The sequence below is a fragment of the Crinia signifera genome, chromosome 4, assembly GCF_055691185.1.
Source record: "Crinia signifera chromosome 4, ASM5569118v1, whole genome shotgun sequence".
Taxonomy (NCBI): Eukaryota; Metazoa; Chordata; class Amphibia; order Anura; family Myobatrachidae; genus Crinia; species Crinia signifera.
This window is the reverse complement of record NC_139220.1, coordinates 181,842,039-181,869,731: the sequence shown is the minus strand read 5'-3', so window position 1 is coordinate 181,869,731 and position 27,693 is coordinate 181,842,039. Positions and strand designations below refer to the sequence as shown.

Below are 27,693 nucleotides of genomic sequence, written 5' to 3'. Positions count from 1 at the left end.
GTTGCCCATAGCAACATCACATGTGAAGTAGAATACACATCTTAGTAAATTCCCCCTTTCCCCCTATGCATCTTATTTATGAAGCAAAAAATGGGTGTTATACCGATAAAATCAGCTTTTGGTACATGTATCAATTAGAGATGAGCGGGTTCGGATCCTAGAGATCCGAACCCCCACGGACTTACCTGATCCGAGGCCGGATCCAGGGAGTTCGGTGCTCGCCGCCATCTTCCCGGGTCCAAAACGAGGGTGAAACATCATCACCCTGCGCCGGATTCGGATCTCTATATAAGATCCGGCTCCGGCGCCATCTTCATTCGGCATGTAGAAGTCAGACAGCACGGATGTGTCCGTGCTGTCTGTGCGCACAGGGAAAAAAAAGCTATGGGGGACATAATATAATACCATAACATAATACCACTGTGGAGGACATTCTAAGGGGGGAACTAATAGAAGCTATAAATTTATGGGGGCTGCTTAAGGGGGACAAATATATATCGGGAAGCAACAAAAGATACATTTACTAAGGGGGAACTACATGTGCAGGAACTGTACATCTACTAAGGGGGAACTACTGAGGGGGTAACATATTCAGGTAACAGCTACTAAGGGGGCATTACTAAGGCTACTACTAAAGGTGGCTGTGTTATATGGGACCACTGTGGGGGACATCTAAAGGGATCTCTGAATTTTTTTTTTTTTTACTACAGGGCTGCCCCGAATTAGTCCAGCTGTGCTGCCCAGTGTCCCGTGTCAGTCCATTTTTTGCCCCCATTTTTTAATTGAAATGTTTTTTTTTTTAATCTGCAAGGGGTGTTAAGTGTGCCATATCAGTCCAGCTGCTCTGCCCAGTGTCCCGTATCAGTCCAGGGGTGCCCGCATGTGTGCTGTATCAGTCCAGGGGTGCCCGCATGTGTGCCATATAATTCCATGGGTGCCCCCATGTGTCCTGTATCAGTCCTGGGGTGCCCGCATGTGTGCCGTATAATTCCAGGGGTGCCCCATGTGTCCCATATCAGACCAGGGGAGCTGCCCTTTTTTTTAATGAAAATAAAATTAAGGTGTCCAACTTTTGCATGAAAATCAGACATATATATAATAAGTGCACAGTCTGAAACCTGATCCTTAGAGGCGGAGCAGGACTCCTCCAGACAAGTCGGCTCACTAGGGGTTTCCTTTGGTCAGTCTAACCCTAAGCATGTAGTACAGATAAATGTTAACCTACAGTATATTATGATTAATAGAGAATAGTATATTCTGTAAACATATTTTGATAGATCTGACTCTCAGAACTGTTGGGGTCTATTCATGAAGCAGTGAAAAAAGAGAAGTGAACCAGTGGAGATGTTGATCATGGCAACCAATCAGCTTTGAAGTAACATCTAATAAGTGCATTCTATAGAATGATACTTATCAGCTGATTGGATTGGCAACCTCTCCATTGGCGCACTTCTCCACTCTTTGTACTGCTTCCTGCAATGACTCCTATGTCATATTGTCTGAAGAAATATACAGTATAACCATTTTCTTCATCCAGACATATTTCTGTATGACGACATATCGTATCACAGGTTTGATTTAGTTGTATCCCAATATCCAGGCAGATTAATTGTCTGCTTTAAAAAATGATCACTGGCGGATATGTGTTTGTGCGGTTGAGAATTTAGACTGTAAATGCCAATAGGGCAGAGGCTGATTTACTATTCTCCGTACAGTGCTACACAATATGATGACACTATACAAATGACTGCCAAAAAATAATAATATGATTTTCCATTGGGTGGTGCCTAAAGGATTACACTAGATTTGGAAATATATAATTTCCATCATGTTAGATTGTGCTGCTATATCATAGTATACAAAGTAATGGATATGTATGACCTTGTGGTCACCGTGAGTTGTAAATTAGTTTCAGCCAGGTGTCCATTGTTTTGCTGCTGTTACGTTTCTGTATTTTACAGCTGTACTGAAAGACATAATTGGTAATGGGGAATTGTTATTAAACAAAAGAGCAAATGTACTGCTTTGTTCTGTTCATTTATATACGTTTCTCATTTAGAGACTTTAAAAGCTGCCAAATGGATAACTTTCAAGTATATTTATAAAGTATACAAATATCACAGTATTCCTACTTTTAAAAGTCTTTTTATTTTATTTATTTTTCCATGGGTTACTTATTTTATGCAAGCATTATTTTAACCCTTTGAGTGCTAACGTTGTGAGAGATCGTCAAAATACCCACTTAAAATGCCAGCGACTGTTCTTTTAGTATAAATTTAATCAACTACAGCCAAGTCAATTAATTGAAGCTTAGGTAAATATTGCACCCAAAAAATATCAATCGCTTTGAGAGACGCTAGAATTTTTAACAGATGTTTTAAGGATCTCTGACATCAACATTGGCACTCAAAGGCTTAAAGCTTGTGTATAAGTATCCTGTAATACACAATGGGGGGTGCCAGTTTGTAGGTTACTGCAATATTTATCAGAATTGGAGGCGGAGCTACCATTGGTGCAGCGGGTGCATTGGACTAAGGGACCCCCTGCTGTGTTACAAATTGTGAACTTCAGAGGCCCCAATGATATCTTTACACCTGGGCCCTCCACTCATAAGTTCTGCCACTGATCAGACTATAGCTTATGGCGGGTTACCCCCTTGTGTTTGCGCCAAGAAGGTCAAATTCAAATTGCATGAGAAAACTCATATAAACAATGCACATTTTTTGTGTGGATCATATGCAGTATATACAGTACTATGCTCTTGGTTGTTATGTGCTGATAGCAGCTCTCCAAAAGTTGTTTTAATGTTGACTAGAGTTGCATGTGTTTGTTCCATATTATAAACAGTAATAAGATTATTGTTATATGCTTGTTTACTGATCATAAAACAGTTATCATTTTAAAATACGCATCATGGGTGACATTCTATGGAATGCGATTTGCGTTTTTTGGCGTTAATTAGACAACAAAATGGCGATATCGCATTTTCCCATCAAATCGCCAATTTAATGGGATGCGCTAAGGGACTGAAATCGCATATTATGTGCGTTAAGGTATGCGGACCAAAAGTGTGAGATTAATTCGCATTTTTATCGCATCCGGATGTTTTTGTATAGAAAAGTATACAACTCGCTTATTTAATGCAATGCGCATTTGCAAATCACACTTTTTAGGTGTCTAATTATCGCACTTATTTCAGACCAGGTTCTGTTTGGCGATTTGGCCCAGAACTCATTTTGGTCAAGTGCACACATGGTTAATTTCACCACAGGTGCCCTCATTTTCACTCACAAACACCCCTACATAAACCCCAACATCATTAAGGACACCTGTGAGGGTTTCAAACATGGAGATTTTGCAGACTATTTTGGAGTTGCTTATCTGTGATGTGGCCCATTTGGAGGAGCTGCGCAGGAGGGAGGAAGCTGCGCAACAGATCCTGGTAGCCCAACGACTACTGCGTACCCCACGTATGTATCGTGCTCGCCTGTACCTGGACTCCCTCTCGGATCAACAGGTTGTGGGGATGGTTACGCTGCACCGCATTAACCTGTTGGACTTATATGAGCAGGTGAGAGATGATTTGGACCCTTTTGGGGGAGCCAACTATGCAGTGTCTGGCCAGCACAAATTAATGTGTGCCCTCTACTATTTGGCCACAGGCTTCACTCAGTCTGTGACCTCATGGGCCTTGGGGGTATCACAGGCCACTTTCTCTAAGCATTTTACTCAAGTGTTACTTGCTATAAAGAAGTTGTGGCGGACATACATCAGCAGCCGTTACTTTTCTGGTTAGCACATGTGCCCTGTACTCCAAAATGTACCTGTGGTGTAAGTGTACTCATAAACAAATTATTGACCAATACCATCTGTTTCCACCCACATTGAACCTAATACACAGTGCCCAACGGATGCACATGGTGGTGCTGACCTATCCCTTGCTGCTATCTAGCTTGTAAGTACATTTGATACATGTATGAATGAAGTTTGCAGTCAAACATGGCTCACTGGTGTTGTGGAACTACAAGGCCCAGCATTATCAGCAATTTAAAAGTAGGAGCAGGCAATTTCTTGTGCATGACCTTGCTGGGCTATTTAGTTCAACAGCAGCACTTTACTTAGCATAACAATACAAGTGAACATTACAGTTATAATACATTGGCATGTATGTTTAACATTGCATGGAGTCACACTTACCAGCTTTGGATGGCGTTTGCGGCCTATCGGAATCCGCCACGTGCATGCCAGGCAGGACCTCAGGGGGTATGATGCGCTTCAGCTTCACCTCATATGAATTGTAGCACACAGTGGTGGGGCTTCCTCCTCCAGTCTTGGTGGCCTCCTCCAACTCCATGGCCATTTTATTTTTCAACTGCCGTTTGATGTCGTTAAATCTCTTTTTCACATTGCAGACCAGGCGCTTGTGCTGACTGACAGCGTTCACCGCCTGGGTGATGTCCTTCCACATAGCCCTTTTGCGCTGTGCAGTGGTCTTGTGGTGAGATTTACCAAGCAAACGCTCAAACACTGGCAGGATAGCCCGGACAAGTGTTGCATTTTCCTCATATGAAAAGCGGACCTTTCGGCCACTTTTGGTGCGGCCAGCTATCACCTCCTCCTCCTCCTCATTTTCAACTCCAGCCATGTAGCCCTCCTCCTCCATGCCAGTGTCTTCCTCCTCCTCACCACCATCTTCCTCCACCTCTGACATGTGGCCCTCCTGCAGCTGGTGTGGGGTATGGTCAAGGTCCTGGCTGTAGGATGGGGATGCCAGTGGATCCTCCACCTCCTCCTGCTGGGGCTGGACGCCCAGGGCCTGGTGTGGGGCTGCCCTTGCTGTGGCCATGCTGCCTGCCACACTGCTGCCTCTCCCACTTGGCTGGCTGCTGCCACTGCTCCCTCTGCCACTGCTCCCTCTGCCACTGCTCCCTCTACCACTGCTTCCTCTGCCACTGCTTCCTCTGCCCCTCCTCACTCTGCCACTGCTCCCTCTGCCACTCCTCACTCTGCCACCAACACCTCTTCCTGTACTCACACTGCCACTGCTCCTCTCCATGCTCCTTACTTCCTATCAAAGAGTGAAATGGCGCCAATGCCCCTTTATATAGGGGGTGTGATGCATAATGGAGGGGACACAGGTGGGCCAATAGGTTGGGGGGTTCTTACTCATGCGGAGACAGTTTTGTAAAACGCACTCCGGTTGGTCCAAAACTCGCACATGACCGGCGGAAGAACTCGCACTTTTTTGTTACTTAAAATCGCACCACTTCGCCGCAAATCGCACCTCTTCGCACTATTCAGCCTCCAATGCGCATCACATTAAATATGCAAATTTTGACTGAAAAGTGCGATTTTAAAAAGTGCAAATAGCGGCGATGTGGTGCGCTAAAAAAACATGCGCATTTATCTCAAAGCATAGAATGTCACCCCATATATTTGTTAGATGATGTTAGCGAAGGATTCATACTTCCTAAAAAACTATGTAACTGTTTTCATATTTTATGTTTTTACCAGAGTACTGTATAAAAAGTTATATATGAGTGTTTTAATTAAACATTTAATTACAAAGTCATTTGCTTCTTTCATATACAATATAGTAAAAGCAACCTCAGAATTGTGAAGTATGTCAGGGTTCTTTATCAGCAAGACTGAATAATTATAAGGATAATAATCTTAGCAAGTTTCACTTAAAATGGCTCATTAACGGTTAGGAATTGAGTTTTGCACATCAAAGGATCCACTGTTCCCTGGAGTACCTAGCGAATCTGAGAGCCTACATGCTGTATCGGAGAGTAAACCTTATCATGTGACCTGTTTGCTGAAGTGCCCTGCAAGGCATTACAGTGTAGCACACCATCCTCCTTTCAAATGCAAAGGGATTTATATAAATATGTGTATAGCTGCAAGAAACTTGTGTGACCTAGAAAAAAGTTAACTTGCCTTTATTTGTTAAGCCCAAAGTTATGCGTAAACACATTACACTGATTACTCTTGAAATAAACACTTATTATTTTTTTGCATAATTACTATAATCACTTAATAATTGACACTTGGTTAGCAATTTATTAGGAACACCTGCCCCTCCCATATAACTGATGACGCAGGCTCTGTAATTTATACTTCCCTTCTCTTTTATGAATCCCATGATGATTTGTCGTATGTTCAGTATCATCATTTTTATTATGTTTACGTATTTATAGCATACTGCCTATCGCCTCCACCCAAATTTATATGCCCCGAAGGGATTCCATACGCGTTATCAGCTGCTGGAGGACACGTTTCACCACACGGGCTTGATCCCCTGTAAGGATCAAGCCCACATGGTGAAACGCGTCCTCCAGCAGTATGCAGCTCCCAGACATGGAGGGAACTGCTCACTGATTCCTTAGGCGGCAGCACACTCTGTTTCCCAGGTGCTTCTCCCCCCTTTCTTTCAGGTGCATTGGAGACTGGCTGACGGCGCATCTCACTGCTGCAATGTGCAGACACCAGTGCTGACCTAACACCATACACCTGTTTCTCCTGCACTCACAACTTTCCTGATCCTTACACCAGCGTTTACCAGCTCTCACCGGCCGCCCGCACTTATTGAAGATGGTTGACAGTAGAAGATACGGGGACCCGCACGCTGCCCTCTTTTACCTCCTAGTTTTCTCAGTCTCTCTTCCCCCTGATCTATTTTTCTCCCCCTTTTTTCTCTCCTATCTACTTCACCAGCATAGATTTGATCATCAGGTGGTGAATTTCTATCTCCTGCAGGGTGGATCTAACACCACTTACTGGTGATATCACTGCAGCCGGTTTCATTACTAGCAGCGTGCCCTTTCCTGCTCTCAACTCCGTCTGCTCACAGAAGACTGAGGTAGCAGCAAGGATTGGGAAATTCACGCTGTACTTACCTCTTTGCCTGGGTACCAATAACAATTATAACATATTTTGATACAATTGACACAAGAATTTTTGTTCATTAATGTGATGCATAATGTGCCTTGAATGACATATATTATATATGCAGCATCACACAGTCTCAAATTAGTGTCAGATACATTGTATTATGTTTACAATATTTTTAGTGCTAAACAGCCAAATGTATTGGATTTATCCAAACTTAAAATCTATTATTAACCCCTTGAGTGGTATGCCCGGAAATTTTCCAGGCTCTGCTGCGCTGCCGTAGCGGGCTGTCCCGGAAAATTTCCACTAATATACAATACGTGTGCGCCAGTGGTGTCCAGGTGTGCACCACTGGTGCAGCACCTATCAACCTTGCAGTCCCACCCCTCCCCCATCACCTTTGCTCCGGCGATCCCCTGACCCGCCCACCAGCCAGCCATCACTGGTCGGCGCGGCTTGGGGGGACTCGGGAGCGCTAAGGCACCCGAGTCCTCCTGAGCCACCGCGAAGATCCCCCAGCAGCCATGGGCAAATCGATTCATTGAAATGAGTTGAGATACAAGGCTCATCTCGGTAAAGTGTGTTGAGTCAGTGACTCGTCACACAAGTCACGGCTCCTTTGGTCTTGCAGGCACAGAGAGACAGTGCACGGGCTCACAGCACATTCAGGGAGTTGCAGAGTCTCGGGTAGATTTATTAAGCTCGGTGAAGTGATAAAGTGTCTGGTTTTTATCACTGGCCAATCATCTGTCACTCTACAAACCAAGCCTGTAACTTCACAGTTAGGAGCTGATTGGCTAGGGATAAAAAAACAGACACTTTATCACTTCATCGAGCTTAATAAATCTGCCCCTCAGTGTGCTGGCAGACCAGGAAGTAAGACAGTGGCTTGGCTCATGACTCAGTTGGTTTTGCAGGCACAGAGAGACCGTGCAGGGCTCAAAGCACATTCAGGGAGTTGCAGAGTCTCAGTGTGCACTGTGTGCTGGCAGACCAGGAAAACAGCGTTTTGGCTCACAACTCATATGGTTTTGCAGGCAAAGGGAGACAGTGCAAGGCTCACAGCACAATCAGGGAGTTGCAGAGTCTCAGTCCCTCAGTGTGCACTGTGTACTGTCAAACCAGGAAGTAAGACAGTGGCTTTGCTCACAACTAGGGTGGCCAATCCCGGGATCGGGATTGGCGAGATCCCAGGATTTGGCCACCCAAATCGCCGTGATTTCAATCCCGGGATTGGAAACTCCAATCCCGGGATTTTGGGATTAGACTGCGCATGTGCAGTCTAATTCCGGGCATCGTCTTTTCTCCCATACCCGGCAGAACTGTGCAGCGTGACGAGGTCAGAGGTCACGCTGCGCAGGGCACGAGCCGCACAGCCCGCCTCAGCCGCCCGCCCACCCACCCACGGATCTCTCTCCGCATCTCCTCATGCCCGGGCACCAGGGCCACGGCTCAGACCTCAGACTGCCCTGTCCCTTTAGCTTGAACACAGACTGGAGCAGGGAGAGTAGGGACAGGACGGCGGTGCCCGGGGAAGGGATGTGCACGGAGATCACCACCTGGTTCTGCTCCGTCTTCCCTGCGGCATTATCTGGCAGCACGATCACCCCGATCACAGTGCACCCTCCGGCCATCCGCTTCCTCACATCCCGCAGGATCTCCCACACCTGCAGCCTGGACCCCGGTAGCAGCAAGGACTCCGGCCTGCAGAGGAAGAACACAAGCACGAAAGGTAAAGTCCGGTCCGGGGCAGGCTTGGGGCTGACTGGCAGTATAACGTATCCCCTGACACGGGGAGACCGGTACGGGGCTTCCCTTACCCCGGAATAGGTCGGCTCTGTCCGCCAGCTCAGTGGGGAAGAGCTCCCGCAGGAAGCCCTCCAGCAGCGCCCGACTCTCTGCCAGGTCCCACAGCTCCCCTACCTGCAGAACCTGCTGCTAGGGTTGCCAATCCCAGGATCCCGGGAATCCTGGGATTGAGCAATTTTCAATCCCGAATCCCGGGATTGAAAAAATGACCCGGGATTAGCATCCCTACTCACAACTCATTTGGAATTGCAGGCAGAGACAGTGCAAGGCACAGCACAGACTTGACTTATACTCAACTGATACTGTACTCTCTTTCCTCCTGCTGAGCCTACAACTCAAAGAGGAGGGGCTGAGCCTGCTATGCTATAATGCTACTGCTGCTGTCTCGACTCATGCAACAGTGAGTGACTTTAATCATGCATTCAGCCTAATGATTCGAGTCACTGGGTCGAGACAGAGATTCACTAGCCATCTCTATCCCCCAGCCTGCCACCGATGTCACTGCTGAGTGTGACAGGCGGCCAGCTAAGGCAGCGGGGACAGCGGCGGCAGGGAAGCTCCGGCATACTAACGCCGGAGCAGACGTGAAGGAGGAGGGGCTTCCAAATTCCTGTGGTGGGTTTTGCTGGGGCAGGACAAACCTGCCCTGGTAGGTTTGTCCTGCCCCAGCAAAACCCACCACTCAAGGGGTTAATACATTCATGTTTTTAAAAGAATAACATCACAAATGTAAGACCATCTTTATTACACTTAAAAACTTTTTGACCATTTTCTTGTATACCAAAATCTCACTAATTTTTACTCTGAGACCAAAATGAATAATTAATTGAATATATAGAGTAATCAGCAGTCATCGACTGAGTGTATAAAAGATTTATGGTACTTATGTAGTAACTGGGCTGCCGATTTTGAAATCGGGTCCATCGCATCGCATCGCACCCGACCATATCGCATGCGATGCGATGCGATGCGATGGACCCGATTTTTCCATAGGATTCAATGTTAAAATGGACTGAGTCCATTTCAACATGGAATTCAATGGGAAAAGGGGTCCTTTTCATACCCCTACTATCCAAGTGGGCATGGAGTTGGATATAAACCTGTGGCGAGCGTAGCGAGCCACCGAGCCCGAAGCGTGGCGAGCGTAGCGAGCCCCGCGAGGGGACACAGAATACCGTCCCCTCGCGGGGCTCGCTTCGCTCGCCACGCTTCGGGCTCGGTGGCTCGCTACGCTCGCCACAGGTTTATATCCAACTCCATGCCCACTTGGATAGTAGGGGTATGAAAAGGACCCCTTTTTCCCATTGAATTCCATGTTAAAATGGACTCAGTCCATTTTAACATTGAATCCTATGGAAAAATCGGGTCATCGCATCGCATCTGATTGTATGCCTTAACTTAAGGCATACAATCAAAAAATCGGCAGCCCAGATACTACATAAGTACCAGATTTATTTCCAGATTTTAAAGTAACTGTTTGTCTTGTCTGTGTGTGTTACAGCCACCTGAAGGGGACTGTTATATTTTACAAAGAACTTAATAAAACTTTAACCTTTTTCATCATATCATTAAGAAATCCCTTTGATAAATGGATTTTTGTTCTCCACAATCACCCATTTGTAATTGAGTACATCATACCTCCCAACTGTCCCGCTTATCGCTGGAACGTCCCGGTATTTTGGGACATTCCCGCGTCCCTCTCACCGCCGGCAGTGTCCCACGGCGAGCGGGCAGTTGGGAGTCCCCCCTGTTGTCCGAGAATAAACTCTTGTGCTTCTGGGCATGCGCCCACTGTGGCGGAAAACGGGGCCTCTCGGGAGCTCTGTGAGTATAGACCACGCCCCTTTCGGTAGACCATGCCCCCCAAAATTTGCCATGCGCCTTCGTCACGCACCCTGGCCTGTTCCGCCCCTGTGTCAGCAAATGTTGGGAGATATGAGTACATGATTATTCAATTACGGGGGAACTTCTTTATTAGTACTATTTTCCCACATGATTATTATTGTTATAATTATCCTTTATTTATATGGCGCCACAAAGGTTCCGCAGCGCCCATTTACAGAGTACAGATAATCAAAACTGGAAAACAGTTGAAGATAATACAGGACAAATACAGGGTAAATGATTATAGGAACATCAGCCGATTACTGCAACATAAGTATCCAGGTGGCAGCAAACAGCATGCTTTGGTACAGTCGAAGACTACAGAAGTAAGAAAGGATAAGCACATGAGGTAAGAGGTCACCGCTCGTGAGAGCTTGCATTCTAATCATTTATTACATAGCTGGATTTTCTAATATTTGCAATAACCTTAAGTGTCCTGTGCGCAGTGGTGTAGCTAGGTGCCACGGTGCCCGGAGCAAGGGCATGTTTCGCACCTTCCTGATTTGTAGTAGGCGGGGCTCTTGCGCAGCAAAAAGGGGGCACGGCCTAACATTATACCACACACCGTAATGCCCATTGCACATTTTTGCAAACTTTGTAATACCCATTACACATAAAGCCACATGCCATAATGCCAATTACACATAAGGTTACACATGATGCCCATTACATACTATATAACACATGTCTTCAACCTGTGGCCCTCCAGATGTTGTAGAACTACATGTCTCAGCATGCCCTGACAGTTTTTGCATGCTCTCATAGGAAAAAATGTGGCAATGCATGTTGGAACATGTAGTTTCACAACATCTGGAGGGCCACAGGTTGAAGACCCATGCTATATAACAAACTGTAATGCCCATTACATACTATATAAAAAAACATAATGCCCATTACACATCTGACACATAAGTGGCACTTACCTACATGCTCATTGCTAAGAACTTCATGCTTGATGCCAGGGGCTTCGTGCTCGATGCCAAGGGACTTCATGCTCGTTGCCAGGGGGACTGAAATAGCTAGTTGCCATGGGGGACTAAAACTGCTCATTGCCAAGGGGGACTAAAAGTGCTTATTGACAAGGGGTACTAAATTTGCTCGTTGCCAAGGGGGACTTAATCTGCTTTTTGTCAAGGGGACTAAAATTGCTCATTGACAAGGGGGACTAAATTTGCTCATAGCCAAGGGGGACTAATTTTGCTCATTGCCAAGGGGGACTAAAATTGCTCATTGCCAAGGGGGACTTAATGTGCTCGTTGCCAAGGGGGACAAGTGCTCATTGCCAAGGGGGACAAGTGCTCATTGCCAAGGGGGACTTAATGTGCTCATTGCCAAGGGGGACTTAATGTGCTCATTGCCAAGGGGGACTTAATGTGCTCATTGCCAAGGGGGACCTAATGTGCTCATTGCCAAGGGGGGACTTAATGTGCTTGTTGCCAAGGGGGGACTTAATGTGCTCGTTACAAAGGGGGATTAAATGTGCTCGTTGCCAAGGGCAACTTAATTTGCTCATTGCCAAGGGGGACTAAATTTGCTCATTGCCAAGGGGGACTTAATGCGCTTGTTGTCAAGGGGGGCTTAATTTGCTCCTTGCCATGGGGGACTTAATGTGCTCATTGCCAAGGTGGACTTAATGTGCTTGTTGCCAAAGGGGATTTAATGTACTCCTTGCCAAGGGGGACTCAATTTGCTCATTGCCTATTGGCTAGCGGTGCAGCGGGAGACTTAATAGCGGCGAACAGGGTGGCAGCTGAGCTCAGCCGGGCAGAGCAGGGAGCGGGCGGAGGAGGTAGCGGGGGGAGCGGGCTGCAAGGTTTCGGCGCCCTTTGATGTCTCAGTGCCCCAAGCTCGTGCTCCACTGGCTCTGCCCTCCCTACACCCCTTCCTGTGCGAGATACACTACTTTCTTGTAAACTAAAATAATGACAGAAATGGAGGTGGGAAGACAACATATTGTTTACCCAAAATTTATAACAGAATTAAAAAACTTAAAACCCATCTTGCATGTAAAAGTGGATATAAAACTGAGCAGAAATTAAACCTTAGGATTAGGGTTACTGGTGACATTCACCAAAAAAATCGGATATTAATGGGAAGCCACCACACTGGTGTGCTGGAAGAGCTAATTATTTTTCAAATGTTGTTATGTCCAACATTGATATCTTAATAAATTGAAGATTCAAACCCAGGCGATACTGGGTACTTCAGCTAGCACTGTATATATCTATATAGAACTCAAGGCGGCGGCACTCAAAAGTAAATACCAACACCAGAGGCTGTGGGTTTGAGCCCAAACCCACAGCCTCTGGTGTTGTTATTTACTTTTGAGTGCCGCTGCCGGGAGTTCTACATGAGCAGAACACACAAATCTGCTTCACGGAAGGCACCTAGTCATCTGAATGTCTTATTGATTACTTGCTATTTTGCCAATTGAGTGCCGCCTCAAGGAATTTATATATATATATATATATATATATATATATATATGTATATATATATATATATATGTGATTCTCTTTCCCCAGCATACTCTGTCGAAGTATGCTGAATGGTATTCTAAGAAATGCCTCAGTGTTCTTTCACCAAGTGTGGATCCCTGGGCCTCATAGGTTGATATGTTTGATCATATTGGTTCTGACTGAAAATAACTTCCGCATTGCCTTGCAAATCTCATACTAGCTGGCATCCCTCAGTGTGGCACATCTGCCAGCCATCCCTCTCCTCTCTCTTCCCTCTTGTTTCTTACACACCTTGTATGAAAACTGCTCTACATTTTCTGGTCCCATTGTTTAACAGTTACCTTTTTATAGTCTGTTTGATGTCTAAAATGTGTACTATTTACACTTATACTGTTATGGTTCTTCTGGACTTGTAATTCCTTTTGTACTCTTACTAAAGAGCTTGGAAAAGAAGGTGAATATTCATTTAGCTGCTTAGTTATGCTGCAGATCTGATTAATGCGCCCAGCTCTTGTAAGCGCTGTTGCACTTAAACAGAAATCAAATATATGGCCAGAGTCATTCATTATGCAACTGTGTCGTTGTATTAGACACATCCACTTTAGCCTAACTTATAACAACGATAAAAGTAATTTATTGGCACGTAATTAAATAAGTACACTTTCTTGAGATGCACACATTCGGTGTAGAAATATTAAAGGGATTTTAATAACCAAGGCATTTAATCACACATCGTATTCACAACAGAGATAATCATTAGCAAAAGCAATCAAATTATGGAGCATCTGTTTAAAGGAGGGGGGAGAAATGTCGCTTCCTGCCCTTCAGCTAACGCATATCACATTTCTTTTGTCATTTTAATATTTGTGGTACAGTTTTGTTGGTTTGTTAACATTGCATTTTATAGTAGATTTATGGTAATTTATGAAACAATCATTTAACACTATTAAAATAATTGTACTGTATGGTGCGGTATAATGTACAACATATTCAGGCAATGGAAATAAAAGTATTTTAAGTGCCAATATTCCCTGCTGGACAGGTAAAGGCCATCTTGTACAACTTGCTCCTTTACAAGGTTATTTTTATTTATAGCAGTTATAGTATTTTTACTTATAGCTACCACTGTCCCTGCATGTTACACTTTGTACATAGCAGAGATATTTTCATTAACAATTGAATGTGTGTTGCGATATGGACTGTTAATAATTGCAGCAGTGCCGCAATTATTATTATAATATAGGCCCGAAAGAATCAAACTTAGAATACTGAAAGCTATTTCCATTATTTGAAACATGAAAGTTGACTCATTTTCTACGTTGGGTCAGTCAGTGAGTTCCTGGCAGTGGTGGGCAGTGTCTGATTCAACTCCGTGAAGGCCCAAGGCATTTGAAATCTCGGGCCCCCCCTTGCAAATTATCTACTAGTATGTTTTTCATTTTATCAACCCACAGTCTATGATTTGAAAACTATAATAAGAATGTGATGTCTATGGTTCTTGTAATTTAAATGGATAATGGGTGCATTACATTAATACAGCATTTCTCTCTAGAGTCTATGTAATATTCTTGTATGATGAAATCAGTATTATTTTGATGCGTTGTTGCAAGGCTCATAGGCCAGTGCCTACTCTGCCTGGTGGCGTGTGTACCTGGCACTGGACTCCAGTCAGCATCCCAACGGTCAAGATGCTGGGCTTCAACTTACTAATGCTGGAATTCCAAATTCCATTAGAAAACAGTATGACTCCTCCAAAAAGGAGCAATGCCAACTGCTGGCTTCCCGAACAGTGAGTATGCAGAGCAGGCTAGAATGTGGCCGGGGAAGGGGGGGGGGGTTCTTAAGTTTAGGCAATAGTTTGGTGAGTTAGGGTTAGTCTGCTGGAAGAAGGGGGCTTAGATACGGCACTGAGAAGGGGAGGGGTTTAGGGTTAGGCTGCAGGTCGTGGGGGTCAGGTTAGGTTAGGGGGTAGGGTACATATGGATCCCCTGCCTGGATTCTACATATTGGGGGTTGATTTCACCGTCACTATTGGGATATAGTATGTCTCCCCCTAGAGTATATATGACCTGTCCAAAGGGAGTCGGATGAAGGGCATTTCGCAGAAAGCCAGGCATGGGGAGTCAGGGGCTGAGTTGCAAAAAAAAACAACATACCCATTTGGGTGACCGCTGATTGGCTGAAAGAGCTCTCAGCCAGTGATCACTGGCTGCCCATTCATTTGTATGGGTTTTTTAGGTCTTTTATTTCTCCCGCCACCCGGCTCCCCACGCCCACCTCTCTGCGTCCCCCCCGCTGGCTTGCAGCTCCCCTCACCCGCCTGTTTGAGTTTGAGTCCACCCGCCACCTCTCTGCATCCCCCCATAAGATTTATCTTATAATGCAGCCCATCCAATCTCTGATCCGATGAGCAGAGGACCGCACATCGGGTTGGACGGGATGTCAAACACATGAGGATCTAATCTCACTAGTGTACGGGGGCCTTAACATTTGTTTCACAAAAGTAATTTATGAAATGTTTTTTCCTTCCCACATTTAATGGTAAAATTAAAACGAGTTTGCCTTTCAAATAGTGCTGTGATGCGTTCCAGAGAATAATGCTACACTGCAGTGTATAAACAGCTTCCAGCAGTAGATAACCTTTTCTTCTGGCGTGCTGAAGTAAAAAAGCTGAATTCCCCAGTGATATCATCTCTTCACAATCAAAACAGACTTCATCAATAAAATATACAAATGTTATCATATTAATTTTCTCATTACAAGTGTGTTAAATTAAGCAGCTAGACTCTCAGTCTTGGAGCATATCTCTAACTAATGCAAACACTTAATTCTTGTGATGGGCACTCTAGAGGAGCAGTACAACGGAACATTGATTCACCTGACTTCAACTACAACTATGAATATATTAAATTTGATCATATTAACACCTTAATGAGCACATTCACATTCTCTGGCTACATTCTTTGGGCAGAAAGAATGTAATGTTATAAGGAAAGTATTAGAAATTTCCATAGGATAGCAGACCGAAGGAAAGGTACTCCCACTAATGTTCAGAAGATACCCTGCACTTCTAAGATGATAGAGACTTATGTCTATATACTTGAGTCCAGTGCTATTTCTGTAGGAAAATAGGTTCAGGAACTGTGGGCGGGGCCAGAACTGTGGACGGGGCCAGAAAGTGGGCGGTGATGTGGGAGGAGCTACAAAAGGGGCGGGGCATTACATAAAAAAGGGGGGAAAGGGGGAAAAAAAGAAAAACATAATTCCTCACTCCGTCACGCTTATTATACATATGCCACACACAGAGATTCCCATTATACATATGCTGTTGCACACCGCCGTCTGGGCTGCACATCCGGACGGACAGCGGATGCGGCGTGGAGTGACGCGGCTTGGGACGTTGCCGGGCAGCGTCCCAAGCCTCACTCTGAGACGGAGCGTCTTCCGCCCGACGGCTGCGAATAAATCAAATAAATAGCCGGCGTCTGCTGGGCACAGACGCCGGTTATAGCTTCTGCTTTCTAAAGCATATTGCTAGTCTCTCCCGGTCCCCATGGTCCTTTGGTCCTCGGTCCTTTGGCTGGAGCATTCTGCTCCAGTTGTTTTGGTGTTCCCAGCGTGTTCCTGGAAGTTCCAGCGGTGTCCATCTCCAGCTTGTCCCTGGAAGTTACCAGCAGCGTCCATCCCCAGCTTGTCAGCCGGCTTTCGACCCACAGTCTCCATCTTCCGTAGGTCACGTAAGTGCTCCAGTGGAGCCCTGGTCTTACTTCCTCCTGGTCTGCTGGCCCTCCGTGGCTTGGCCCCGCCGTGGGCTTGTTGTTGTGCCCTCCCTTTTTCATTGGTTCACATATGTCCCTTCCAGGATAAACTCTCTTGTCCCTAGTATTTCTTTAGATTTCTGTTTAGGCAGGACGTTCCTTCTTTCTCCGGATTCCTGCTTTGGGGAGTCACTGTCCCTGTGGTGTGTCTTGCTGGGGACTCCCTTCTGCCAGCTGGTGTTTGCGACTAGGTCGCTCTCCCGTCTTGGCCCGGTGCCCGCAGTTAGGGCCCATTTCCCAGTTAGGTCCAGTAGTCAGCTTGTCCTCTTGGGCTACCCCGTGGCGATCGCTTTCCCCTTGTCTCAACCTAAGACCTAGCTGCATCGGGGTCGGAGCGGGCCTAACTCACTCCTTCGGACGCGGTGGCCACAGGCGAAGCCTAGCTCTGCAGGGGTTTGCCATCTGCCTCGGGGGCTCAACAGAGTGAGTGTAGGACCTGCTGTGGCCGTCCTAACCGGCGGTCCCGGCTACGGGCTCACGCCTGACCTCCTGACCTCCAGTACCCAGCCGTTACCTCCTGCACCCAGGCAAGGGCATCGTAACATATGCCCCACACCGTGATGCTCCATTATACATATGCAACACACCGTGATGCCCATTATGTATATGCCACACACTGTGATGGCCATTATACATATGCCACACACCGTGATGCCCATTATACATATGCCTCACACCGTGATGGCCATTATACATATGCCACACACCGTGATGGCCATTATACATATGCCACACACCGTGATGGCCATTATACATATGCCACACACCGTGATGGCCATTATACATATGCCACACACAGATATGCCCATTATACATATGCCACACACAGAGATGCCTGTTATACATATGCCACACACAGAGATGCCCATTATACATATGCCACACACCGTGATGGCCATTATACATATGCCACACACCGTGATGGCCATTATACATTTGCCACACACAGAGATGCCCATTATACATATGCCACACACAGAGATGCCCATTATATGTTATGCACAGCCAGCAAGAATTCCACATCCCTATCACCTGCCACCAGTCACCAACACATTTAAGAGGCTACTATCGTTACAGTCAGGGCCGGCGCCACCACTAGGCAGCTTCAGGCATTTGCCTAGGGCGCCGGCCAATGGAGGGCGGTACTGAGCTGCAGCAGCAGCGCTCCCGCCCGAGGAGAGCAAGTACTACCAGCAGCTATTCCCGGACCAAGCAGGGAACAGGTGAGCCGTACCACTACCCCCCATCCCCCCGCCCCTGCTCGTGGATCTGATCGGTGGGTGCCGCCCGCACCCCCGCGCTGGTTAGCGGCAATGTGCGGGTGATGGCTGCCCCCTCCTTCCCTGCTGGTCAGTGTTGCTCTGCAGGTAGCGCCCGCCCAGCCTGCATGCCTGCACACCCGCCCGCCTGCCTGCATGCTCCCCCCCTGGAGTCCCCGGCTATGTTGAGGTAAGGGGGGGTGGAGGGGGAGATAAGTGTCGGGGGGAGGGCGGCAGCGGTGATTTAGAAGATTTGCCTAGGGTGCTGAGATGGCCAGCACCGGCTATGGTTACAGCCCAAGATAAAGTATTACTATTACATATACAGCATGACAGCCTGTGGGGGAACAACATGTATTAGATGGGCAGAGAAGGTGGGAGCACAGAAGTGTACAGTATGTGTGGAGGGGGTCTAACATGATGGTAGGAGGAGCAGGTACTGTAAGTGGCAGTGTGGTACTTACGTTTAATCTGTCTGGGATTACTCGGTTTTCTTCTGGATATCTCTCTGTAATAGGCAGTCAGGGGGCCAGGATGGATCAGGCTGTCATCATGCCCACACCAGCCCTCAGGTCACCCAGTCGTTCAGGCCAAGGAAATGATCCGCATGGAGAGCGCAGCAATGCGTTCCGGACCGTTCCGGCTGAAAAATAGCCCTGCTTGAGTCATAGGTGCTGGAACATGGGGGCAAGGGGGCAGCTTGTCCCCCAAAAAATATTTGATAGGCACCAAAGTACTGGAACTACCATCTACAGTTAATATGAGCAGTGTCAGAATGGAGATAATGCCCTTTATGACTGACAAATCACTACTCTGCCTTCTTCCAGTGTCATACTGCCCACTGCACTTACTATAGCTCATCCCCTACAGCATGTGACTAGTTACTGTGTGTTGTTCCCTCTTATGGGAACAACACACCTCCAGATTCATATGCTCCTTACCTTTTCCCCCTCAGCTTCGTCCTCCTACCTCCTTCTCTCTTGGAACCACCTAACCTCCAACCATTTCCAGACAGGCTCAGCTGAAAATGCACACTGGTAAAGTCTCAGGTGAGAGATGTATCAAGCTTTACAAAGTGATAAAATGGAGTGTGAGAAAAAGTCAGCCAATAAGCTTCTAATGGTCATGGTACAGGCTGGGTTTGAAAAATGATAGGTAGGAGCTGATTGGCTTATTGTTTATCACTGTACAATGTATCACTTTTTGAGGCTCGATACATCTGGCCCTTATTACAGGACTTCCCATGCACGGCCTCAGCCAGGGTGTGAGTGGATTCTATCTCTTTGTCTTCTACACAAAGTCAATGACTTGTTGAAGTTATGATTTTGGGGCATATTCATTATACACATTTTGTGGGAAATCACCGCAAAAATTGTAATACCCTTAAAATGTAAGTATCCCCTGATATTGGAGCACCTGAACCTGAATGTGATTTTTAATACATTTGGGCAGAAATTAATTTCTTATTGACCAAACAGTGGCAATAAAATTATATTTACAAAGTCTAAAGGGGTATTCAATCTCCTGTCGCTATTCCTGATGGGAGAAATCCCGGCAGGGCCCTATTCAATGCTGTCTTCCTCGACAGCATTGAACAGGGATCTCGGCAGAACATGCCCGACTTTACAAGCAGTTCTGCCGAGAACAACCGGGAATTGTCGAGCTCCCGGCTGCAGTTTGACAATTTACATCCACTTCTCGTGGCCACGCCCCCTTCTCGGCGCTCGGGAGGTGGGACATTGATCTCATCTGCCAAATTGGTGTTGAGAACGGGGCAGGGTCGTGGCTGTTGGGTCAGCCCGACAGTTGTGACCCTGATTGAATACCCCCTAAAATCTGAATAATCAGTAAATGGACCCTTTAATGTTTTATTTTCCCTTTAATTGACTATTATCTGCATTTCTCATAGTGTCCTCTATGTTGTCTTTTACATAAATATGTGAGTGCGCATGTATAGATACAGTAGAAAGATATCCCATTGGGTAGGTGGTGTGGTGGGTAGAGGATGCAACATTTAGCAGTGTTAAGGTGCCCACACACGTTCCGTTTATCGGATCCGTTTTGTACTTAAATAGCACGCATCACATTGTGCATGCAATGCGATGCGATGCTATGAAAAGCATGTACAAAAAGTATGTGCAGCACATACTTTTTGTACTGTACGATGAGATGCTGCGGGAGCGCACATCACAAAGTACAAAACGGACCCGCCGTATCGGACCGTGTATGGGCACCTTTAGGGTTCTAACAAGTTATATCTTGCCTCCCCCCAACTAAAAAGGTTATGACTTGAGCCCTTGTTGCTCTGAACTTCTGTTACCAATAGGTGAGCAGGAAATAAAATGCTATTGGCCAGTAATGGATTAATGCCTGCTCTGCTAGACATAATAGCTTCTACCTAGCAACACACAAGCTTAGTAGTAGGGCATTTAGAACTGGACCCTTATTAAAAGGACCCTACAGTATACCCCTTTATGATAGCCCTTGGTTATATTATCCTAAATAATAATAATAATGAATAAAAAAAATGCCCTGTTTAATGCTTGCAAATAACACACATATTGATTCAACTATGACAGCAATATGTGATTCCAAAATAAATATTGTTAATGTATGAATTAAAAATGTTACCTTCTGAAATAGCATAGAAGTTCAAATCACGGTGAGCCCTTTGTGACAAATGAATAGTAATGTTTTTTTTTTCTTCAATTATCCTTATTATAAATGCACAGAAGCACAAATTAACAGTTGGTTCACCAAGCTCAGCACAGGTAAGACATATTTTGGCATGTGAAAATTGCATATTGTAAACTTGTAAACTATTATAATATGCTTTTATTAAACTATACATTTTAACATTTGAGGTTTCATGCGCATAACTTAAATGTTAAATGTGTGAAAACATAAATGACATATTTCATTGTATATTATGCTAACAACTTACAATTAGCTTATTCTATGTATGGCTTTACGCAAGGCTATTATTTGTGGATACCTGCGTTTTTGAGGCAGCTATTCAATCCCCTCTAATAGTACTATACACATTTTACTTAAAAGGAATACATAACTGCATCACCTACGAAGCATTAGCATAATTTCCATTATGCGTGACACAAATCAATAGCTTCAATTGCACTGACTCGCTTTACTGCAATTGGCGGTTACTATATTTGCTTACACAACTGTCATGTTAAAGAAATCTATATCTGTCATGTTGTATTACAAGGTTCCAGTCCAACAGATAGTAGCATAATGCTTGGTGCATACCAAAACCCCTGCCTCTCAGAGATAAGAGAGTGAGTAATAGCATTTACTAGGGTTGCCTTGGAAACTGCATACATTTCACTGAGCCAGTGAAGGCTTGCGAGTAGAAAGAGATATTTACAAGAGATGATGGAGAATTTAATCAAGTACAGCTAATCTTTTAGAAACCCTACCTGGAGGCTACTTGCATTAGAGATGGTCAAGAATGTGATCAAATCGTTCGTGGTTGGTAAACATATTATAGTGGCAACACTGAGAGGTGTGAGATTTTACTTATTGTTCCTTAGAGCAGTACAAATGTTGGCACACAAGGAAAATAAATCACAATTACACTCTTTGATTGACACTTGTTCTCAAGATTTTCAAAATAATATCTGTAATAAACACACACATTGATCATTGAAAGCTGGTTTCATTAAATGCACTGAAGGCATTTAACTGAGGTGACAGGCTACTAAAGGCTGCCCTTGATTGGAATGTGATGTGTGTTATTCAGCAGTATTTTCTTCATTATTTATTTGATATAATATTTGGAATCTTCAATTTAAAAGAAAAAGAAAGCTCAGCAATCAGGAGAAAGTTTTAGTGGACCTCACTATCAAGTTTAAATTAAACAAGAAAAACATTACTTAACACGGAATATTCTCCCTATTGTGCATATGCTTATGTTTTGTAAGAATTTAATAATATATGCAATTTAAAACATATAATTCTTAGTTTTAATTGGATATTGTGGTTCTATGTTTGTTTTGTATTTTATTATTATGTATTGTCTATTAGATATGATGGGATTTTTTTGTTAACAACATTACATTCACACTTCCCGCCCGGAAAGGTCAGGAGCTCCCGAAAATCGGGTCCCCCTCCCGTGCCCTGAAAAATCGTGTCCCCCTCCCACGCGCCCCTGGCGCCCCCCGCATTCCCCCCAGCCTCCTCCCGCCCCTCTGGTTAACTATCGACATTTGCGGGTGTACGCAGAAGGGCGAGGCTAAAATATGCAAATGATCTTAAATTTTGCCCCTCCACGTACACCCGCAAATCGCGGCAGTTCTATTGGTAGGGTCGTTGCTTGATGATGTCAGGCTCTGGCCCCGCCCCCAGAAGCACACCAAAAGTTTTCTCTCCGGGGCATTCCCGATCGATAGAAATGAGCAATCGTTCAGATCGTTCCGTGTATTGTTCAAGATGCACGTACCTGCCGATCGTTAACATTGGTCTATGATCTTTCATGCATGCAGGAAGATCATAGACCAATCTTATGTGAAGTGTTTCGCATTGTTTCATGTGTACACACGGTGAATGATTTGAAACCATCGGTAACGATGTTGGATTGTTTTCAACATCATTCCGTGTGTATGCACATTAACTCTCTCTGCACATGTTACATCTGCCACACCTGCAGTGCACATGGTTTTGTCCATATTGAGAACAAATTTGTCCTGCGATCAGATATGAATTAGACCCTTTGTATAGCAGCTGCCAGATATGCTTTGCAAGCCCTGGGAAAAAGCCCCCTAATTTATCAGTGTCCACTTTGGCCGGCACAGGGTTGGTGGAAGGAGTACTAGATTTGCAAATGATACCCTTCTTCCTTGAAATGCACCTCAACCCCACATACTGTAAATACACTGATCCTTACCTTACCATAAGGGTTGATGGGAGTGACAGTATCTGCTTTATTCAGTCTGCATTGTACTGGCCTAAATCTACTGAATAAATTGGCAGTGGCATTACAGTAGATAAGCAAGGAGAGCTACAGGGTACATAAGAACATATGTGTAGAATGCCTGACAGGATACTATTGATTAAGTCTGATGAAAGGAGATTTTTCTTTCAGATGTCTGTGTGTTTGGTAAATATTTAGTTATTACCTCTGACATAACTTCAATAATTTTATTGGCATTTGAATTTTAGAATGTCTGCCACTCTCATGTTTAAAAGATAGATTGCAGCTGGGCTACGAGAAATGATTTTCACTTTAAGAATATGCAAGATAGACCACTACATTGTAATAGCTATGTTACTGTCTTACATAAAAGCAAATAATGCTCTATTCATTCACATAATACAGGAACATGCCTGACATGTGCGGGCATTCCCGAGCAGATAATGGTTACTAGTACTTGCAGAAACCAGTTTGTTCAACTTGTACTATTTTCACTCATTACCCCAACACATGTTCCCTAATCAGGATTTCAGGTCCTCCTGGTACCCAGTACCCTGGTATCCAATACAGTATAGCCAGGTTTAGCCAGTTTCAACAGCATAAGAAGTGGTGCGGATTACACTTGTAGGATTTGTTTTTTTTTATATTTATTTTAGGGATGTGCACCGGCCACTTTTCGGGTTTTGGCTTCTGATTACCTTGAGGGGTACTTATGTATTATAACGGCGCCCGATTTCATCCAAATCGCATCCGATATCGCATCCGATTTATCGGCCGATTGGCGGCCGTTTTACTGCCGATTTTTGGCCGATTTGATCTGCGATGCGATTTTGCGTCCGATTTGCGTCCGATTTGCGTCCGATTTGCGCCCGATTTTCGGCCGATTTTTTGCCGATTTTCGGCCATTTCCTGATGATTTGCATGTTATTCCATCCTTGCACACCCCCAGGTACTATGCGATGGTATGCGATGTGATTTTCGGGAAAATGCCCCTGATTGTACAATTAAATATCGCATAGCAACGCATGCCAGCAAGTGGCATGCAATGCGATGTGATTCGCAATGTTAAATGCACCCCCATTGTTAACGCCACCCCCACTATCAACGCCAACCCGAAGCGTGGCGAGCGCAGCGAGCCCGCGAGGGGCGGCGGTACGCGTCCTCCGACCTTTTCTTACCCCCACTATCCACGTCGGCGTGGAGTTGATTTTAGATAGTGTGGCGAGCGCAGCGAGCCACCGAGCCCGAAGCGTGGCGAGCGCAGCGAGCCCCGCGAGGGGACGCGGATTACTTTACATGTATTCCGCGTCCCCTCGCGGGGCTCGCTGCGCTCGCCACGCTTCGGGCTCGGTGGCTCGCTGCGCTCGCCACACTATCTAAAATCAACTCCACGCCGACGTGGATAGTGGGGGTATGAAAAGGTCGGAGGACGCGTACCGCCGCCCCTCGCGGGCTCGCTACGCTCGCCACGTTTCGGGTTGGCGTTGATAGTGGGGGTGGCGTTAACAATGGCGGTGCATTTAACATTGTAAGCACCCATCAGGGTGATTGTACAATTAGAAATCGAATCGCTTCACATGCATCGCATGGCATGCATCACATGCCACTATATTGCATGCGATGCACTACGATGGTATTCGGGGGTGTGCAAGGTGTGCAATAATGGAACAGCATGCAAATTGGCCGGAAAAAGTGAAAAATCGGTCGAAAATCGGCCGAAAATCGGCCGCAAAATCGGCCGCAAAATCGCATCCGATTTTTCCATGCGATTTGCGGCCGATTTTCGGCCGATTTCATGGGCGCCGTCAAAATACACAAGTACCCCTTGAGGTTTTGGGTTCTAATGGGTTTTGGCAAAACACCTCCTAAGTGTTTTGTGTTTGGATTTTTTGGGTTTTGGGTTCTGATTTTTTGTTAAAAAAGCATAAAAACTGCTAAAATCGCAGAATTTTGTTTTTTATTTTTTGCTCCTACGCTATATTAACCTCAATAACATTCATTTCCACTCATTTGCAGTCTATTCTGAACAGCTCACACCTTACAATATTGTTTTTAGGGCAAAAGGTTGCACCGAGGTAGCTGGATAACTTTGATAAGCCACACAAGTGTGCGGCACAAACACTAGACTGATATGGCACACTTAGCATCCCCTCTAGGCTGATACTGCACACCTAGAATTACCCCTGGACTGATATGGCACAGGTAGCATCACCCCTGGACTGATACGGCACATTTAGCATCACCCCTGGACTGATATGGCACACTTGACAGCACCCCATGAATTGGCAGACTTGGCTTACCCCAGGAATTATACGGCACAGATGGTGGCACCCCTGACCTGATACAGCACACATGGAATTATACGGCACAGATGGCGGCACCCCTGGACTGATACGGCACACATGGCGGCAGGCATGGAATTATACGGCAGACAAATTCCTGCAGTAAAAATAAAAATTTGTATTCTTTTAATTATAAAAAAGAGTAGCACACCTTACTTAGCAACACCCCATGAATTATACAGCACTCTTGGCTCACCCCTGGACTACAGCGCATTTAACAGCCCTTGCAGTAAAAAAAAAAAAAAAAAAACACCTTATTTTTATCTTCATAAAAAAAATAGGGCAGCTCCCCTGGTCTGATATGGGACACATGGGGCACCCCTGGAATTATATGGCACACATGCGGGCACCCCAGGACTGATACAGGACACACAGGGGCACCCATGGAATTATATGGCACACATGCGGGCACCACTGGACTGATACAGGACACAAGGGGGCACCCATAGAATTATACGGCACACATGCGGGCACCCCTGGACTGATACAGCACACATGTGGGCACCCCTGGACAAATACAGCACACATGCGGGCACCCCAGGATGGATACAGTCAGTGGCGTAACAATTAGGCCGCAGCCCCCGCGGTGGCGGGGAGGCGCCGGGGGGCTGCGGGCGCTGGTGGATCTCCGCCAGCTCCCCACTGCATGTGGGTGCAGCGGGAGCTGGCAGGGGGGTCTGTGCGGCGCGGAGGTACCTGTTTAAGGGAGAGCCTGGAGGTCCCTGCGCCTGCGGCGCTGAGTATGATGCTGCCGGGGTCCCTGCAGTGAAGTGGAAATAACGCGCTATCTCCGCTGGAGATAGCGCGTTATTTCCACTTCACTGCAGGGACCCCGGCAGCATCATACTCAGCGCCGCAGGCGCAGGGACCCCGGCAGCATCATACTAGGCGGCGCAGGGACCTCCAGGCTCTCCTTTTATACAGGTACCTCCGCGCCGCACGGACCCCCCTGCCAGCTCCCGGGGGGGTCCTTTAACGGGGGGGGGGGGGGCAGCTGCAAAATTGTCCGGGGGGGGGGGGGGGGGGCGGTGAAATTGTCCCGGCGGGGGGGCGCAAAAGTTTTAGTTACGCCACTGGATACAGTACACATGTGGGCACCCCTGGACTGATATAGAACAAATGTGGGCACCCCTAGACAAATACAGCACACATGTGGGCACCCCTGGATGGATACAGTACAAATGTGGGCACCCCTGGACAAATACAGCACACATGTGGGGACCCCTGGATGGATACAGTACAAATGTGGGCACCCCTGGACAAATACAGCAAACATGTGGGCACCCCTGGATGGATACAGCACACATGCGGGCACCCTGGACTGATGCAGCACACATGCGGGCACCCTGGACTTATACTGTGCACTGGCAGCAGACATTTAAAAAAAATTTTTTTTTGCTGAATTAAAATAATGTAGCCCCCTCTGTAGCACTAGCAGCAGCCCCCTATGCATAAATCATCCCCCCCCAGCATGTCATCCCCCCCACTCCGCTCAGCAGACAGCACAGACACATCCGTGCTGTCTGAAATCACCAGCCTGTTTGAAAATGGCGCCGACCGCCGGGAACTATATATACCCAGGTCTCTCGAGAATCCGACAGCGGGAAGATGACGTTCGGCCTTGTTTTGAACACAGAAAAATGGCGTCGACCATCGAACTCCCTGGATCCGGCCTCGGATCAGGTAAGTTCGTGGGGGTTCGGATCTCTAGGATCCGAACCCGCTCATCTCTAATTTATTTATTACCAAGGTTTAGGTAATCACATTTTTGTGACTCATTAGATGCATATTTGAACATGCTTATTTAGATCTTGCTGTATATGTATGGTGTATGTCCTACATATGCATGTACACCTTTACTATTAACCAGTTATGATTAAATCCAAGTTCCACTTATTCAGGTAACATCAGGGTGGTTCTAACAGTATTTGCCCTAGGCAAGGCACTGGGGACTCCACACACCCATTCTTATGAACTAATTTAAAAAAATCAAAACATGTGGTCTTGTGCTGTCTCTCCACATGCGTCTGTAAAATTAATGGCTGTCAGCACTCTGATTGGAGGATAGCTCCGGCCATTCACCAATCAGCATGCTGATAGTAAGTAACTGTCTGGCGTACTTGTTGTTCTAGGTGTGTGACCACCACCTGCCCCTCGGGATCTGGAAAGCACAAAGTGAAATTTTATTTGGCAGGGATGTCTATAATTTTGTAATTATACTATAGCTTGTGATTGGTTCTACTGCACATGCCTTTCATGTGGTGGACTCACCATAGTTACATAGTTACATAGTAGGTA

The 27,693-nt window shown here is 45.9% G+C and overlaps 1 pseudogene; it reads right to left on the bottom strand.

Moving 5' to 3' along the window:
* Positions 1-6,705: 6,705 nt before the first annotated feature.
* Positions 6,706-13,612, bottom strand: LOC146073000 (uncharacterized; annotated as a pseudogene).
* Positions 13,613-27,693: the final 14,081 nt, after the last annotated feature.